This window comes from Ictidomys tridecemlineatus, unplaced genomic scaffold (genome assembly GCF_052094955.1).
Source record: "Ictidomys tridecemlineatus isolate mIctTri1 unplaced genomic scaffold, mIctTri1.hap1 Scaffold_466, whole genome shotgun sequence".
NCBI lineage: Eukaryota > Metazoa > Chordata > Mammalia > Rodentia > Sciuridae > Ictidomys > Ictidomys tridecemlineatus.
Window position 1 is genome coordinate 196358 of NW_027523023.1, and position 16065 is coordinate 212422.

At 42.6% G+C, this 16065-nt stretch overlaps 1 long non-coding RNA gene across 1 annotated transcript in view; it reads left to right on the plus strand.

The window, feature by feature from the left end:
* Nucleotides 1–12244, plus strand: part of LOC144373732 (uncharacterized) — a 65895-nt gene extending 53651 nt beyond the window's left edge. The window contains exons 2-3 of the long non-coding RNA XR_013433293.1: nucleotides 3955–6091; nucleotides 11471–12244. This is a non-coding gene — a long non-coding RNA (uncharacterized LOC144373732). The remainder of the gene's footprint in view (nucleotides 1–3954; nucleotides 6092–11470) is intronic.
* The last annotated feature ends 3821 nt before the right edge of the window (nucleotides 12245–16065 follow it).

The following is a 16065-nucleotide window of genomic DNA, read 5'->3' on the forward strand; positions in this document are numbered from 1 at the left end:
CATGTGGTCAGTGGTAAGCTCCCCTGGGTTCAATTCCCAATACAAAACAAAACCAAAACAAACAAATAGCTGAAAGATAAAATAGATTTCAGAGTAAATAAGTATATAAAACTGTTGGTGACAATAAAAATTCTATAAATATATTTTTGAAACAAATGTTTAGGTTCTCCAAAAAGTCAAAATAAAAATGTCATATAATCACTAATAACTATTTTGGGTAGTAGAGCAAGGTTGTACATGCTTGTACTCTCAGTGGCTTAGGAGGATGGGGCAGGGGGATTTCAAGTTCAAACCAACTTTAGCATCTTGGCAAGCTCCTAAGAATCTCATTGATACCCTGTCTCAAAATAAGAAGGGGGAGGCCTGGGATGTAGAACTATGATGAAGTGCTCATGGACTGATGTCCACTACCTAAATAAATAAATAAATAATAATTCTGGGTTAAAAAAGTCATACAATTCACTAATAAATATTTTGGGTATATATCTAAAGAAATTGGGATCCTTTTTTAAAGAAATTATTTCAATTTCATTTTCACGTAGTTTTATTCACAGTATCTAAAGAGAGGAATCAAATGATGTGTTTTTAGATGAAAGGTATCTCAGAATATTTCTTCCACCTTCAGAGCATCCAACTACTCCCCTTAGAGGCTGCACACTTATAATTCCAATGGTTCCTAAGAAGGCAAGACTCAGATACTGATATTTTCAAGATACTCCAAGAGACTTTTATATCTTTGGGCACCTTTTGTCAGACTGTTCTAAAATTGAGGACTAGAGAAATATGATACACTGTAACAAAAACACAAGATAGAGTAAATTCTTCAATGGGGAATCTTAACCTAGACCCAGTGATAACTGAAACCAGAGTTTGAGATAAAACTAGATTCTCTGCTTCACTGATTTCTGAGTTATGGATACAATCCAAACAGATATTGGAAAAGTGTTAAGGCTACTAGTTAAAATCTATGTAAAATAGTTATTAAAAAGTACTGAGAGGTAGCTCAGTTTGTAGAGTGCTTGCTTACATACACAAGACCCTGGGTATCCCCTGTATCTCTCTCTCTCTCTCTCTCTCTCTCTCTCTCTCTCTCTCTCTCTCTCTCTCTCTCTCTCTCTCATACACACACACACACACACACACAAACACACAAATCAGGTTATTGACATGGCTTTTGACCTAATTTGCTGTGTATTTTACCCCTTGAGATTGAACATGCCTGTAATTTAAATTCAAGTCCAGTCCCACTTTAATTTTGCTACCACAGCAGGACAAAGGAGTTTGCTGGAATGTTTCAAATGTTTCCACAGGTTGCTTTAATAAAGTGGTCTAACATATAAAACAAAACAAAAATCTCAATTGAGGACCCATTTATTTTTAAATCCTTAATTGTGACACATTAACTATACTATCCTATTTAGAAGAGAGTCATTCTTATTAATGTCACTTGTTTTTTCCTGCTTTCTTCACATGTGAAAGGCTCACAAGGGTAAAACAACATCTTGAAAAGCTTCCCTGCAGTACTTGGAGAAAAAAAAATACAAATAATGCATCCACTTGAAATGAAACAAGGGGAAATAAAAATTGATAATTTTGAAACTGGAGTTTTGAGAAGAAATTGAATTCTCCATTTTGCCAAATTCTTTTGGGTTCTTCTCTCTCTCTCTCTCTCTCTCTCTCTCTCTCTCTCTATATATATATATATATATATATATATATATATATATATATGTATATATATATATACATATATATATATATAATTATATATATAATTCAATTATATATAATTAATATTAACTATATATAATTATATATAATTATATATATTAATATATAATTATATTAATATATATTAATATATAATTCAATATATTAATCATTGCAAGAAAGTGTGAAAAGGAGGAACATAAAATGTGAGATAAATAGAAAGGGCAAAGTAAATATGGAAGAATACAAATCCTACCAGGTTAAGACTTGTGCACAGCATGTCTTGAAGAGAAGCTCTGGTGTGCTGGGTGAGGCGTACACGTGCACATGCATACGCGTGCGCACGCGCACACAAACACAAACACACACACACGAGACCCAGGTGGTATTTTCGCTGCTATGGTCTGGATAAGTGCCCCCCAAAGGCCCACCTGTTCAAGGTCTAGTCACCAGCCTGTGGCATTCTAGGGAAGGGGTGGACCTCCAAGAGCTGGGGCCTGGTGGCAGGAAGTTAGTTCATGGAGAGTGTGTGCCCTGAAGGGGACAGTGGACTCCCAATCCCTTCCCCTTTCTTTCTTAGTCACCATGAGGCAAGCAGGCCTTCTCTCTCATGCCCTCCTGCCAAAAGCAACAGTGCCAAGGGAGACGCTGGGCTCAAACCTCTGAAACCATGAGCTAAAATAAACCTTTCCTCCTTTTAAGGTGATCATCCATCGGGTATTTTGTCACAGTCATGGACAGCAAACACATTTTTGATACAAACAAAAGAAAAAAAAAAGGAATTAGGAGGTCATTAGACTGAGATGGTCTCTTTGCTTTGTGTTTCCAGGTAAGCAGGCCAAAACCCAGCTGAGTATCAACACCACAACTTAAGCTTAACCAACCAGAAACTGCCATCTAACCTTAGCTAGGAGCTATTCATTCTAACCCATCAAGAACACTTTACAAAACTTTTCTTCTCATACCCTTGATGGAACCTTCTCCCACCTCTGGTTGGTGCTGCTCAGCTCAAATAAACTCCTCAAATGTTTAATGTGCCCAAATTTAACTTTTAATGTTGGTAAACACTACCAAATTATCCAGGAGCAAACAATCCCAATCCAATGCCAACTCTTCCAGAGAAGAGACAAAAGAGAGGCAGAAAGGCAGAAAAAAAGAAATAAAAATCCCCAACTCCAATGAAATTAGTATAACCTCTATGTCTAGAGCAGAGGAATACAATGTAACAAATAAAAATCTTTGGCCATATTCACTTAAGAGAAATGCAAACTAGTAGGAATAAAATAGATAATATAAAAATCTTTAGTAGGCATCATACTCATGGTGAAAACTTAGAAATGTTCTCTGTAAAATCTGTGGTATGCAGAATTATAAAGATGACATGCAAGGTCCCCCCCACCTCCACCCCCAGTACACACCTTGCATAATCCCGGTGAATTATAGATGGTGAATACAATGGATTTCTCTAATTCCTCTAATTAGGCACAGTTGACTTCAGGGTAAGGAGCTAGGTCAGGTATGGCTAATCTGAGCACAGGAACACTTAAAATGAGTTTGCTACAGCTGGTCTCCAAAGAGGACAGTCCAAGATCCCTCTGGGGAGAAGGCCCAGCCTTATGCCTTGGGAAGGGGCACCCTCAGGCTCTGCTGTCCATGAGTAAAAGGAACAAGCAAGCACCAAAAAACATCTGTTGACAGAGAAGGCCCTGGCTTTTGTCCACATGTCCATCTGGAAGGCTCTGAGAGGGAGAGCTGAGATCTTAAACATGGCTGGGCTCCTTCCCCAAAGACACTGCAGATAGGAGCCGTGGCAGATCCATTTTTTTAAAAACTGATTTCCTTAATACCAGATGATCATAAAGAAAAGAAAATGCTATGTAATCCCACTGCCCTGATAATCCTTGCTGACATCTCAAAGTGTGAAAGTAACACAGGTACCTTATGAGAAATGCAAATAGAATGGAAGGCATAGAAATGAAAACCAGGAGTCTCATTCTCCAATCCCCAAGTTGTTCTCACAGATTCTAATGTGTCCTTCCAGAAAAAAATGCTGCACTAGTATCAGGTCACATGTCCCTTTCAACATTTTTCTACCCAAAAGAAATAGAAATTGTATTCAGTTTTGGAGCGACCCTCCCCACCCTTGATATAACCTGCAGAATTTTCTACATCTGCACTTAAAAACTACCTCAGTTAAACAGAATTGTAGTAGGAAAATAATCAATTTTTTCTTTCTTTTTTCAGGTGGAGAAGAATAAGTCTCACTGTGTTGCTCAGGCTGGTCTCGAAACTTTTGGGCTCAAGTGATCCTCCTGTCTCAGCCCCCCAAGCAGCTGGGACCACACATGCTCCCCTCACTCCTGGATAGGAATCACATTTCTAATCAGTGTGAACATGGGGGTCAGTAGATCACCCCCAAGAAACCCTGACCTAAAGACAGGGATGTCACAGTGACACCCCCTCTGGTTTCCAGGTCAGTAAAGTTAAGGCCTTGGAAGAGTCCCAGGAAACCTCTGAACACACTGCATGTGGACACTGCGGTCACAATACTGACCCTGTATGTCCACTTGCAAGTCTCTCTGGGTAACTGCCAGGGGTCAGGTAGCATGGGACAGAGAATCTGGCTGCCTGCTCCACTTAGTGGCATGCCCAGAGGCAATCCGTTCATTTGCAAGGCATGCTGGGTAGACCTCCAAATGGCCATCATCCATATTCAATCTCAGTTCAAGGCTAAAGCTAAGAAAGCAGCCCAGAGGCTGGTCTGCACAGCCCCAGACCACCCAGAGCTGTCATCCCTGTGCCCCTCCCCACTGGGCCACTGTCTCCTGTAGATTTTTGGCTGACTGCTAAGTGGCTCCAATGATGATGTTGCCCCTGATTTGCCTGAAGCATCGTTTTGCATTCTCACTGATCTGGTAATTGGAAAAGTTTCCCCTGCTAATGAGCTTGCATTATCCTTCATCTAATTATCTCTGAAAATCCTCCTCCCCGGCTGCAGTGATGACATCACTCAGAGATCATAACAGGTGGAGAGGTGTGATCTTGTGCCAGATCTCCAAAAACACTTGTAAATTTCCTAAGTCATGAGAGAGAAAGGAGTCTTTTATTCACCACATGCCCCTTTCTGACACACTGAGTTCAAGTTAAGGAGGTGCCTCCTGGATAGCCCTTAAGGATGGAGGGAGTCTGGTGGCCAAGGGAGCCCATCATGTGACCAGACAGTTGGAACTTTCACCTCTCCCAGCTGGCTCCCCACACCGCCTGACCTCCGGGGAGGGAGAGGAGACGTAGGCGTCACTGATTACCAGTGGCCAGGGGTTCAGTCAAACACGCTTGTTTAATAAGCCAACATATGCCCCCCACAAGCAAAGGTTCAGAGAATATCCTGGGTGCTGGGAGGGACTGGCAGGGTAGTGCATGCCTCTTGCCCATACCTTGCCCCACACAGCCTTCCATTGTCACTGCCCCTGATCAGACCATCTTATAACAAATAGGAAACCAGTTTCCTTTCCAGGTCATCTAAGTGCTAAAAATAATCCAAGTAAACAATCAAGCACAGAGAGGTGGTCTTGGGGTCTCTGCTTTCTTGGCCATTGGTCAGTAGCCCAGTTGACCACCTAGACTTGTAAGTGGACTGTAAAGCAGGGATGTTCTTGTGGGACTGAGTGTGACACCTATAGAATCTGATGGAATCTCTGAGCAAATGGTGACAGAATCTAACTGCATTGCAGGACATCTAGCCCGTGTTCACAGAGAATTGCTGGTGTGGGAAACCCTGCACGTTTGGTCACAGAAGCACCCTTTGTGGCAAGTACAGAACAAAACTGTCTTGCCACACCGGAGGGAAAGAGTAAGCCCTTTACGGTGTCCCTGCTCCTGTCCTTTGCCTGGGGAAGGCAGGTGATCCCAACTCAGTGGACAGAGTCTGGGAGGAGGGAGTTGAATTGAGACCCACACCCACGTTCATAGACCTTCTGGGGAGTGTCCCAGTGCTGCACCCACACACCACCTTCATCCTCCGAGGGGTGACTCCCAACTCGGGGAAGCCCGGAACACAGGTGTGTGCCACCCTGCTCCCAGGCAGGCAGCCAGCCCAGTCAGGTCCAACTGGCCCAAGTGCCAGGTTCTCAGCCTTGAGCTGAGGGTGTGGCCACTGGGCACTCGTCACTGGCCTTGGCACAGAGCAGCCGGGAAGGCAGGTCTGCAGAGAAGAAAGGAGATGGAAGCACAAGGAGAGGCCCAGGCGGGAAGAAGAGTGAGAGGAAGAAACTCGTGCCCTCCGCTACCGCTGCTGTGCCATGAGGCTCAGGGGGTCTCGTCGTCGCCCTTGGACTCTGCTTCCTCGGGATACAGTCTGCCTTCTGCCTTCAGCTGGTCTGAGGTGGGTTCCCTCCCTTTTACCCCAAGTACCCCTCCTGGAACAACTTAGTGAGACCCTGTCTCAAAGTAAAAAAAAAAAAAAAAAGTTCTGGGGATGCAGCTCAGTGGTGGAGCACCCCTGGGATCTGTCCAGAGGAGCACGGGATGAGAGTCAGCGGAGGAGGGGAAAGGAGGAGGGGGAGAGGAAGAAGAAGAAAGGGAGGAAGAGGGATGCTCTGCGGACAGAACCGGTATGCCCCCTGGCGAGGTGGTCTAGGGATGCTGGGCAAAGCCGAGCGACTGGCAGAGGGGAAAATCCTGCTGCTTTGCATCGGAGTCTGTGAACTCCCACTTGGCAGGTGAAGAGGCTGGTGGAGGACCCTGGAATTGTCAGCACAGACAGAAAACCCAGGTGCCCACCTCCTACTGCCTTCAAACCTTGCTTCCCAAAACCACCATGAACAGTTCTGAGAGGATGGAGGGAACCCCAAGGATGAGCAGGCGTGTTCTCAAAAAAAGGGAGGACACAGTAGAGACGCAGGGTGCTTTCTGTCCTGGCCCACCTCGAGCTGGGGCCCCATCAGACTCCCTGTCGGTGGAGAAACCACACCTGGGGCTTCGGCCCAGCTGTGAACTGAGCAAATTGGACAGTGTGTGGAGTTCATGACTCCGTCACCTCTAGTTCTTTCCCCTTGAAAACAGGACCTACTGGATTTTATCTCTGAAATGAAGGTAAGAATGCTTCAGGGGCTGTAGACTGAATACACTAGGCATAGGGAGAACCCACATATGTTTTGAATGCAGTAGAGGAGAAAAACAGTGAATCCTAGGAGAGAGGAAAGGAGGAAACAAGATTATTTTGAGAAGGAAAAGCTTGTGCAATTAGACCAGATGTTGGAATGACATTTGCAAAGGGATGGGGAGCCGCAGGAATGCAATTAAGTGAGCTGCGTGCATTATTTTAAATCCCATTCGCATTAACACAGTAAACATTACACTTAATTCATCACTGAATCTGCCAGCAAAGCTGTAGGGTAACACTTCAGCCCAAAGTTTAATTACATCCAAGCAGAGTGGAGCATTTGTCATGTCCCCAAGAGATGTCACAGGAGAAAGATGGAGCTTTCAAAATGGCCAAGTGACAGGCACCTTTCTGAACACAGCTGTCATCCTCTAGAGACTTCAGGGTAGGCCAGCACGATCTGGGGACCCCCAGAAGCTGTCCAGCACATGCCAGCCAGCTTGCAAAGTAGGACAAGGCTCTCTGCAAGAGCTGTCCAGTTCCAGTGGTACCAACTGTTCCCAATACACCCTCACTCCACGTCCTCATCTGGCTTGAATGCTACCCACAGCCATGCCTATTTACATATGCATCTGTCATCTATCTGCCTCATGTGGCTCTGACAGATGACCCAGTTCATGCGTGTGTGTTAATTAATGATAATCTGCCCTGGAGTCAGTGTTTCTTTTCTAACTCACTTCTCTCCTTTTTCCTTGGAGCACAATTCAGTGCTTACTGGGTTGGCACCTCTTCTGCAGGGATCAAAGTTAAACCTGAAAATTTTTTTTCTCCTTGCCTTGAGACACCATGGTGCTCTGCTATACCCCAAAGACTCCAGATCACTGGGTGGACACATAAGGGGGTCTGTGCCAGACGAACAAAAAACAGAGAGCAATGGCAGACTAATGACGGAGAGAAGGGGGCAGTGCCAAATAAGAAGGGTCGACCATCCCAGCCCCAAAGCCAAAGTTCAAGAGAGTCAGGAAGATGCTATTGAGTTCTGAGTTTGACTCTGCTTATTACAACACAGTGCAGGCAAGGCCACAGAACCTTAGCACCAGTAGAAACCTTTCCAATCTCCCCATACCCACAGCCATAAAATAAACCCCATGTCCTAGGCAAGCACCCAGCAAATGCAGGCCCTTGGTTATGAGATGGCTAAGAGGAAATGATCACAGTTAGCTAATCCAGCTGGACGACCTTCAGCCCAATTAAGTACCATCTTACCAAAAGATTCAAAGAGTCATTATTCATCCTTAAGCAACACCCTGTTTTCTTTAGATCAGTGTAAGCCTCGAGTTATACTGAGAAAGGCTGGTGTCTGTTAGAGGTATACTTTTGAAAGAAAGTGCTGGAAAAGGCTTTGTGATCAATCGTTCATGCCTTTCCAACCCAATTACCCCTCTCCTGCCTTCGCTTTGTGGACACCGGTTATACTGAGTCTTTGAACAGTAATTCACAAGGCAAGATTATTGCTGGCTTTATAATATGGCCCATTTTCCTGACTCCTTTGAAGGGTGGGCAATTAGACCCTCAAATGCAATTATTTTCATTCAGGTCAGTGTCACATTAAAATGACCAAAGAAGGGAAAATAGGCCCAAACCTTTCCCCTGCAATGAACTTGTGATGCTCAATGGAAACCCCCAACATTTATTTTTTTCCCAATTACTCATGAAAGGTAATCAAGGTGAGAGAAAAATCTGAAGCCAGGCAGGGCAGAGAAATGGCTGGTAATTTTCCCAATGAAAGAGACGTTTCCATGTTCCCAAGGGTTTGGGGCAGAGGCCCAGGACAGTGTGCTGAATTCTGGCTTTGTGGTGGGCTCATGTCTTCACATCTAGGGTGTCGTGGTTTTCATTTTCAAAATAGCACCAGGAACATCTCATTCCAGAGCGAGGGCTGCTCTTGGACATGCTCTAACCATCACAACTACACTGTCACCTCCTGCTGCTGCTGTGGCATGGAGGTCTTGGTGCTTTGTTTCTCTTGGAGGTTTCAGGAAATAAAGCTCATTAGGAAACCTCCTTCACATATTTCAGGAAGATAAACAAGATTCCCAGCCCCAAGGGCTTTCTTGCTGCCTCAGCATGCAGATTCTGTTCCAAGCTCCTGTCCTTTCTCTACATTTCTTCTTGGTCTGATATTCCCTTCGTTCAGACGCTTCCATCTCTATGGCTCCTTCCAATTCCTGTCTCCACCAAAATTTGTGAGATCTCTGCGCACCAGCAAGCCATCAGTTCTGCAGTGGCCTCCTGCGGGTATCTTCTAATCTAATGTAATTCTGATGTTCTCTACGGGGAGCGGCTTCATGCAGAGGAGATCCATGAACAGGGTCCAGTGGAGGTCTGATCTTATCTCCACCCAAGAAGGACCTCTGTTCCTTTAAGTAGTAATACATAAAAGGTAAATAACAGATCACAGGAGAAGTAGAGCATGCTCCAGAGCAGAGGACCTCAGAGCTTCCCTCCTGTTGGTTCCTGAGGGATTTGGATTTTGCAAGTCTTTCTCTAAGGTCCTTCTTCTGGTTGAGAGGATCCCAACCAGGATCCCACCTTATATAAAAGCTCCTCTAGGCTTTGACAGTTTTTTAGACTTTTCTTATTTTCTATGACCTGGACAATTTTGAGAAGTACTGATAGGATACTTTGTAGGATGCTCCTCAATTTGTATTTTTATGATTTTTTAAAATCATGTCTAAAAGGGGAGTGAGGGTTTGGGGGAGGAAGGCCACAGAGGTCAAGCGCACCTCTCGTCATATCATATGAGTGTGCATGCTGTTGACAAGACTTATCTGACACATTAACCTTGACCACTTGGCCAAGGTCATGGTTGTCAAGCATAGCACACACTCAAGTGAGAGGGAAAAGGTCACCTTCACAAAGAGGTAGTGTCTACATATACTTGGTGCAATTTTTCTGAACAGATTTGTCTCTTCTTTCCTATCTAAGATTTATTCAGTCATTTACTTCAATTGGAATGTGAATTTAGTTTATACTTTGGGTTACAATCCAGTACTACATTATTAATTTTGCTGCTGAAATCACTCCACTGGTGGCCACTGGGGGCTCCTTCTGTTTGGCACCTGTTCAATTACGTTTTAATAAGGCATCCAGAGTGGAGAGTCTATAATTAAGAAAGAAAATTAAATGGCTGTTTTCCTCCCTGGAAGAGCCTTTGATAATACCTTGAAAATTTCTCCTCCTCATGTGAACACAGAATTGGGGATTTTGCACCCATCCAACAGGTTGAATATCCCTTGTCTGAAATTCTTGAGACCAGAAGTGTTCTGGATTTTGAATTTTCTGGAATATGTAAGAAAATATCTTGGGAGTGAGAAGTCTAACCACAGAATTGTCTCACACACATCTCCATCCACAGTGCTCGAAGGTAATTTCATGCAATATTCTCAGTGCACCTGCTTTTGACTTGTAAGGATCATGGTGGCATTCAAAAAGTTCTCGAATTTTGGAGCATTTTGGATTTTCACATTAAAAGGCTCAATCTGTTCTAACTTTTCAACATTACTGAGCTGAGGGAACTTCTGCTCATTATCTGAGTTGGGAGCATGGCCAAGGAGGTGGCATTCAGCCACATGACTGACTGCTCAGGGAGAAGTTGAGATTCTGCCCAAGAATGTGGAAGGAGGAGACCAAGGTGGCCAAGGAACATGAGCAGGGCAGCTGGACTGAGCAGGGAGGCTCTTCCCCCAGAGCTCTGTGGGAAAATCCACTCCAGATAATGGAGTTTTAGAAGGTGGGGGCTGGAGCGTGGCTCAGGGGAATACTCTTGTCCAGCACACAAAAGGCCCTGATTCAGGCCCCAGTACCACCTAACAAAAAGGGGGTCCTCCACTCATAGTGGAAAACATCAGAAACAGATTGCAGTTACACTGACACCTAGTTTCATTTATCTCCCCATCGCTCACTGTCCTGAGACAGCGGGAGGCACCATGCTTTGTCACAACCTGGGGAAGGAGAGAGGGGATAGAGCCAACTACATGGGGATCCAGAAGATGACTTCAGATCTGCAAACCGTGGCTTGCACTGGCTATAATGAATGCATAATCTTAATTAATGTATTGTATTAATTAATGAATATTACCCAAGACTGATTAATTGGTGATTCATCTGCTCCTTCTAGTCTCAACCCACAAAGGCAGAGAAAGCTTTGTGTGTTTTGATAGTCTCTAGGAGAAAGGCTCAGGAGTGTCTAAGACAGGTCTACAAAACCTAGGCACTAAATAAAGAACACGCAAAGAGCTCATTAGTATCCTAGCCACCTTTAGGTGCGCATATGTATCTAAAACTCAGCGATCCTCTTGGTTATAGTCAGTTTCTTTTGCTTCACTTATATTAAGATAAAATTTAGTATTTATTTTTAGAATTGCACACAAACACACTGAGCCAAATATGTAGAATTGTTTCCTTTAAGAAGGTTTATATAGATTATTTCTGGGTGAGAGGTAGAACTTAGGGAGATTTCTTGCCTCCTTCTCTGGACTCTATATTACTTAAATGTTTATAAAAAAGCAAGCATTGTTTTTTTGCAAATGTAATCAAGTCAAAATTTAGAAGGATAAAGTAGGTCTCTGAGCCTCATTCTACCATCTCTCCTGACAGGCCCCACACCTTCTAGGAATGTGTGTGCTTCCATCGGCAGGACCTGAGGTCAAGAGCTACACAGTGGACACATTACACACACTCTCTGAAGAAATGGGGTAAAGCAAAGCAGGGTCATACAATGTACTGGCTTCTCTGCCAATTTATTTTTCTAGGACTGCAAAAGCCACCAGATTGACCCTAATTTTTAAAAAATGTACACCTTAAATAATAGAATGTTTTATGACTGCATGGACTGGATTTTTAGAAACCCGCAGGACTTCATTTTCTTTCACCTGGAGAAACTGAAGGGGGCCAAGCATCACTCAATGCTTTCATAGGCCAGGAGGGACAAGACATTTTAGCTTCATGAGCCATTTCTTCCAAAAGCTGTATGTGAAGAAGTGAGAGAGACTCAGATTCTGATTCCTGAAGCTCTTTGGTAAATAGCTTGCAGGTGACCTTGATGGTTCCATGGCTTGACCCCAGGAGTGTTCCTTCCAAGCTGGTAGAGAGAATTCCCCTTGGAGAGCTGCAGACCTGGACGTGGTCTAGTAGCATTGCCAGGTAATACAAGGGTGGAGGTCGCTCTTATTCTGATTTTAGTGCCTCTCATTGCCCTTCTCTGCAATGGTTAGTCCTCCATTCCTCCTCTGGATACAAAGTTACTGCCATTCCTGATCTTCTTTAATAATTAATTTGTTCTAAATGTTCTTAGCATCATCTTAAGTGTTTTACACTGTTGCTCCTTAAATTTCTATTTGGAAGATAAATTAAGAATGCTAAATGTCAGCATTTCAGTGGTTCTCTCATCTGTTATGGAAATAATGGTGGTTGTAGGATTTTTTTAAAAAAAGAAATCCCACCTCATTTACCAAGAGTTCCTGAGCCCTGGAGCTGATCCACATTTCAGCATGCTCCTCTCTCCAACATGGGTTCTTGAAAAGTTTTTCATGACAACAGAGATTTGAGACTAGAGGAAGCAGCTGAGGTATGAGCTTTCATGAAGCCATCCAATGGTGGCTGCATTCCTGCTGTGACTATATATACACTTGTCTTTGTCCAGGTGGCCTTCCCTTGACCCTGGTCTCCTAGAAGTCACCGACTCAAAGAGCAAAGGCAGACAGGGTAACACAGGATGGCCTGTCAGCACATTCAGCCTTGCACCTGCAGGGTGCCAAGTGACAGCATGTGTTCACTGTCCCCAAAGGCCACACCTTTGCCCCAAAAGGTGATTTTTTACTTTTTATCCTGTAGTTAGAGGTATCCTTGAGAATTATTTAAGTATTAGTCATATCATTAGGAAAATGCGCGCGCACACGCACACACACACACACACACACACACACACACACAGATTTCATGCACCTCCATGGATATTAACTAACCCTGGGTTATTACATCCTGAAAGACAAAGGGCTGCAGGGACAGAAGCATCAAGGTGCTGTATGAAGGGGCTCCTGGGCCCAGACTCCACCCAACCTTGACCTTGAAGCCAGTATCCGGTAACTGATCCCATTATTAGAAAACCAACATCAAAGTTTTGGCATAGGAAAGCTTACCTCATCCTTACAATTGTTCTTCCAGTTTGAAACTTAAATTCAATGAGAAATTAACCCACACTTAGAAAGTTTGCAGTTTGCCTATTGAGACTTACACTCTTCCATTAGCATCTGTTGAAGAGGTCAGGCAAATGTATTTAATAAAAACACAGGGGACTGGAAACAGTAAGTTTACAGGAAAAACGCTTAATATTTTTGAACCATGATGGCATCACACCATGGATTTCTCTGAACTCGTGATCTTAAGAAGAAAAAAATACCTTTTTCTAACATTCTTGGAAACATCGTACCCCATTGCAAACTCACTGCCCCTGGAAACTCAGAGAAAGAGGACATCAAATGAAGGTCCTGTAACTTCATTATGGAGTAAATGCTGAAAAATCATAGTAATGAACTTCCATGCCAAAATGTATCACCTCTTTAAACACAATGAACATCAAAGTCTTAAAAAACATCTCATTAAAAATAATAGTGAAGGACTTTGATGTTAAGTCCAACACAGATGGAACCTCTCTAGGAAACACTGATAAGCAGGTTAAAAGAATGAACCACTCGACAACATCAAGTGTTTTTGCACTGCCCGGCTGTCTCAACAGGCCATGGGCTGGGCTGGGCCCTGTGCAGCAGAAGTGACAGTCCAGTGTGTTAACACATGCAACTGTGCCTCAGGGAGGATCCCAGGTAGATGCAACTACTCCAAAAGGCAGCAAAATAAGAGAAATAAAGAACAGACGGAATAAGCAGAAAGCAAGTAGCAAGATGACAGACTCCAAACCTAACCACACTGATGATCACATTAAGTATAAATGGTCAAAAGAAACCAATTAAAAGGCAGAGATCTAAAAGAATAAAATACCTAGGTAAGAATTCAACCAAGGAGAGGAAAGACTTATAGACTGAAAATTACAAATATTGCTAAGAGAAATGAAGACTCCCATTTATTTATGGAGAGAAGACTTCATTCTATGTGTCAAAAGTTTAAATGTTTTTAAGATGTCCGTTCTTCCAAAACTGCCTAAAAAATGTAATGGGATACCTATAAAACATGTAACAGGTTTCATGTAGAAATCGATAAGCTAATTCTAAAAGTCAATCCGAAATTTTGAAAAAGACACAAAATAGTAACAACTTTGTAAAAGAATAACATGGTTGGTGGACTGGCATCACTTGGTTTCAAAACTTCCATAAAGCTTCCATAATCAAGACAAGTTGATATCAGGTCCATGCAACACAAGACAGAGTCTAGACGTACACCCAGAGAGGTTCACTTAACTGATCTTTTTACATATATGCAAAGTCAACCCATGGAGAAAGGAGAACATTTCCTACAAATGGTGCTTACTGGACCAACTGGATATCCACATACTATGGATAAATTCCTTGGATTCATACCCTAACATCATGTATAAACATCAACTCAAAATAGATAATTGACCTAAATATAAAAACAAAACTATAAAAAACTATTATTTGGTAAAAATGTTCTCATTTGAGTAATGTTTTACATTTTTTCAGTAGATTTACTACCAATCACTACACATTTTATTGATTTCACATAGATAGATCACCTCAAAGGAAACCCAGGTTGAATGGAGCAGTTTCCCCTGTGGTCCTCAGCTTATAACCAGTAGAAAAATGTCTCAATATTAGGCAAAATGAACACCAGAATTTGGATACTTTATTAATCCAGCACAATTTCCATTCCTCAACCTCTATAGCCTTGGTTTACTTTCCACTGACCACAGCTGTCCAACCCACCTTGGAAAGATCATTGAAAAAACTTCCTTTGGCCTATGTTTACCTCTATTTTGTCATACTCAGAAGTGGTGAAGGTAGGCGAACTACATCAAGCCTTCTGATGTCAGCGTGACCATCATTTTCATGGATGGTTGAATTGAGTTTCTATTATAAATTTATAAAAATTCAATTTATGTAAGTTATAGAAACCACAGGGGAGCTCATGCAAGAGAGCATTGGTAAAGGAGCAGTCCAGATTTATAGAGCAGAGGTCGTTTCAGAAATGTTTCTGTCCACCCATCCCTTACTTCTGAATCCTTAGAGGTTTGCATGGTTTTGAACAGACTTTTCCATCAATGGCAAATATGGCCTTGGTGTAGTTCAAGCTTCATGTTCATTAATACCCGATAGCTCTCCACATCATCCAGAACCCAAGTCAATCTTGAATAGAAACTCGAGGGACCGTCTTTGGTTCATATACCAGTGCTGAGACCCACGTGTACTCAGGCACATAAACAACTCAGTTTTAGCCTAGGTCAACACTGGAATTCATTATTGCTGGACTGAAGCTACAAAACTTTTATAAGAAAACAGAACAAAATTCTTTGTTACTCCTGGTAAGGCAAAAGTTTCTTACCTCTTACACAACAAAACCAAAGTCCATAAAAGAAATGACAAAATGATTTCAATAAGATGAAAATATTTTGCTCTTCAGAAACACTGATAAAAGAATGAAATGACAAGCCTCAGGTTTGAAAAAAACTATTTGCAAATCCTACTTCTGATTAAAGAGGAAAAAAGACACATATATATTGAGGCTATATAAAGAACTCCCCAAAACTCAGTCATAAGAAACAATTCAATTAAAAATGGTCCAACAATTTGAATAGCCCATTCATCAAAGAATATGTGTGGAAGATATCAAAGCACATGAAAAGATACTGACCATCATTTGTCACTGGGAAAATGCAAAGTAAAATGCATGATAAAGTACCATTTCATGCTTGTTAAATGAAAATGCTAGTGAATGACCCTTATGCCGATTCAGAGGAGCTACAACTCGCACCTGCTGGTGGCCATGGAACATGGCAGGACCACCATGGAAACATCTGGCAGTTACCTCAAAAGTTCAAGCAGACACCTGTCATAAGACCCATCATTCCACTCCTAGGTATTTGTTCCAAGAAATGATGATGTGTGTCCAAGCAAAGACTTATACACCTAAGTTTACAGCAGTTTTACTTGTTAGAGCCTCAAACTCTAGATAACCTAGGTGTCTTTCAACAAGTGAGTGGGTAAACGATTTGGCATAGTCAT